This window comes from Atta cephalotes (assembly GCF_000143395.1).
Source record: "Atta cephalotes unplaced genomic scaffold scaffold00014, whole genome shotgun sequence".
In the NCBI taxonomy this organism is placed as follows: domain Eukaryota; kingdom Metazoa; phylum Arthropoda; class Insecta; order Hymenoptera; family Formicidae; genus Atta; species Atta cephalotes.
The window spans coordinates 2,365,078-2,368,650 of NW_012130078.1; the positions used below are offsets into that span (position 1 = coordinate 2,365,078).

A 3,573-nucleotide genomic window follows, 5' to 3' on the forward strand; every position below is an offset into this window, starting at 1 on the left:
AACCTTAACTTTACCGTTACCGTTACGGTCGTCGTACCGTAACTAAACGTAACGAACGTACTACGTACTATATATATATATATATATATATATATATATATATATATATATATATAAAATGTTCTAACTTATGATTTCAAGTAATTAAGTAAACTTCTTGTTTATAAAAACTTTTATACATTCATAGCTTTTTACAGTATACAGAGATTCCTGCAAATTAAATTTTCGAATCTAAGAGATTCGAAACCGAATAAATTTGAAATTTCGAATTATCGGTGGTTCGATTTCAATTCGCCTATTTTATTTGCGTTTTTTCGAACATATGATCAAAGATTCGATTCAATCTGATCTCATAAATAGTTGATTCGCACACCTCTACTTAAAGCTACAAACGAGAGAAGCTTTATTCTTCATTTTAAGTAAGTGACGCTCGCTCTTTCAGATTCTATTTTAAAGATTAGTTCCGTCAAGGTTATTGATATTAAATATTTAAAAATCTCGAATAATATGTTATCTTAAAGTTTACAAAATCAAGTATGTATATAAATTCACACGGAACTATTGGAACACTAAGATCCGCTTTGACGAAATATATATGAATTTCTCTTATTTAATTAGATTTATTCTCATCGGTCTAAATTCATATCATATATAATTGTCTTAACTTAAGATTAATTTCTTTCTCCAAAGATTGAGTGTCAAAGCATTTGTAATTAAGATTAAGATCGAACCTCTGTGAAGTAAGATCGATGATATTCAACACATTATACAATACATTTTTAAATGCTTTTAATTGCCCGATTCAAGATTCTCAACGAGATGTCGTAAAAGTGCGTGCCAAAGGTTTTGAGAATCGAGAAGACCTCACCTTATTTTTCTTTCCCTTCACTGGACCTGCGAACAAAGAGCATGATCGCGGGTATTTTTGTTGATGAGCGTATACGGGTTTAGCTGTTTATGATCCCATAAATTCTGTCTGATTTCGGCGTAACGGACAAAAGATCGGATGGTCGTGTCGCGCGTATCCCACTATTCTCGTTTTCGTCATCAACGGTAAAATGGAAATGACGCTTTATTGTTCAAACAAGCATAAAAGGCTGGTAAAAACACGCACCCGAAACGAATTAAATGCATCCATGCAATCAGGAGCCAACGCTCTCAATTGCGACTATTGCTAATTTTTGAGTGTAACTGATCGTTGAATGATTTTCTTTAATAAGCGACCTCGTATCATGAATGTCCTTGATGAAATATTGCGAGAATACTGAACTATTATATGGTAACAATTGATTAAACTTAGATTTAAATAACTTTCCAAAATTATACTATGAAGATATACGTTTTGTTTCTCTAAAAGTGATGACATTGTACAGCGTTCTGTATAAGATTCGCTGAGACAATTGTGAGGAAGGAATTTATTATTTAATATTATTTTCTAACAACTTTTGATCGATAAATTAAAATTGTCTATTTTCTTAAATATTTTAAAAATTATAAATGAATTATATAAGTAATGTTTTTAAATATTTTAACAATTATATGAATTGATTATTAATTATTGAATGATTATTAATCATTTTGCATACGACACAACGTACTAAAATAATTAAAACAATAAATAATGGATCTGTAAATGCATTTAAATTATTGTAGACTTTTCCAATTAATAAAAAGTTAAATAGAGAGATATTCACTAAGATTTAATTAAAACATATAAATCATATATTAGAATTCCTAAATTTGTTGAAAGTAATAATCGCTCTTGAAAGAATAAACTCTAAAAAAAATATATATAAACGAACATAAGTCTCATTTCTTTTCCAAAGACACTAAGATAATAAGTCTTGAAAACGCGAATAATTCCGCCGTATCTTTTATTCGATTCACGCGTTTCGATCAGAGAGAGATCAATTTAATCTTCCTTAATCCGCGCAAAAAGTCCGTCGGATCTCGACGACCGATATTTACGGATTCGATATTCCAGCAGCCGTTCTCTCGCATAGAGCTCGGCTTAAGTCGACTAATTTCTCGCGTTCGAAAGGTCGGATCATTAAGGTCTCCGCATAGCGAGAGTTGCCAAGGAACCTCTCTCGAGGTTATGAGTCGAATTGGCGTCATGTGTATTTGTACGTGTGTGCTAATAATCTCGACTAAAACACCAAGTTCGATGAATCTTCGTTGAGTTAAACCAAACGAGTTCCAAATAGAAGAGACGAAAAATACCTACAGATTCTCTAATAATTTTTTTGTCTGTATAATCATCTCTTGAATAATTCAATTACAAATTACATTATTCAAATTGTGTCCAATGCAAATTATCAACATTCAAAGAACTGAAATTATACGATTTGTAAAAATTAGGAAAAAAAATTGTAACAATTAGTCATAGATCTTGTAAACATGGATATGCCTTGTGGCAGTTGTGGCTAAATCAAAGATCCGAGTTGACAGAGCGAGAGAGTTTAATAAATTCTATCCTTCTATGAGAATGAGACTACTGCGCAAACTCGGGCGTAATGTCATATGAATATATACATAGACTTCAATTATGTTTTATTACATTTTAAAATAAAATCGTTCATTAAACTTACGAATAAAAGGAAATATTGTCATTCTTCCTCCAATATACATCACATAGCTCCAATATACACATTGTCTTATCATTTTTGCAAGTTTTCGCCAACTATAACCTATCGGTTAAAATGACACTGCGTATATATTTGAGATTGTTGATCATTTCTCATACAGTCATTTCAAGCATGCGCGTTCTATGTATAATGTATGTACATACATACATTTGGTACAACAAAGTATAGAAGATACAACGCATTATGTCTCTTTTTATCTAACGGGAAAGGCGCATCTATGTGTATAAGATCTATGCAATTTGTAATACAATGTAACGGACATTCGGATTTTTCTCAGTTTGACATTTAATTATTTCGCGGGGAGGGAGGAAGCGGAAAGAAGAAACGAGATTGAAATCTGTCGCGAGGTCGCGCGGCTTATAAAATTGCGGCATTTAAATTCCGCTTGCATATTCCGGACGGATGCGAGTTGTATGAAAATTGCGTATGATAAAAATGTAAAATGAATCACATAGATGTGGAAACGAGAAAAACTGGGAAAAACTGAAACTTAATAAAGCGATTTACGGTGGAGAAGCGAGACGACTTGGCCGACATCGATCCGAGGAAGTTGTTTCACTCGGAACACTCGGTCAGTAAACGCGCTCTCGTTCTGCATCTTACGGCCGTTGCATTTTACGGCTTCCTTCGATTATTACTTCAATATGCGCTGCTATCTGAATTATCGTAAATCCAATATCGTTATCTACATCGACGCTCGAGCCAAAGCATATGTTATATCCGCTGCGTTTAATCCCAATATCAGTTAAATATATATCAACCATTATTAATATCAACGATTATTAATATCCCACACAATACACTTTCTTCAAAAAAAGAGAAAAAGTGCAAATAAAGAAGTATATATATATATATATATATATATATATATATATATATATATATATACTACAGACAGAGTAAGTAGTAGATANATATATATATA

The 3,573-nt window shown here is 32.0% G+C and overlaps 1 protein-coding gene across 1 annotated transcript in view; it reads left to right on the forward strand.

Moving 5' to 3' along the window:
* Positions 1 to 3,573, forward strand: part of LOC105617758 (homeobox protein Nkx-6.1-like) — a 45,375-nt gene that overhangs the window by 9,254 nt on the left and 32,548 nt on the right. The gene's annotated exons all lie outside the window — the stretch shown is intronic.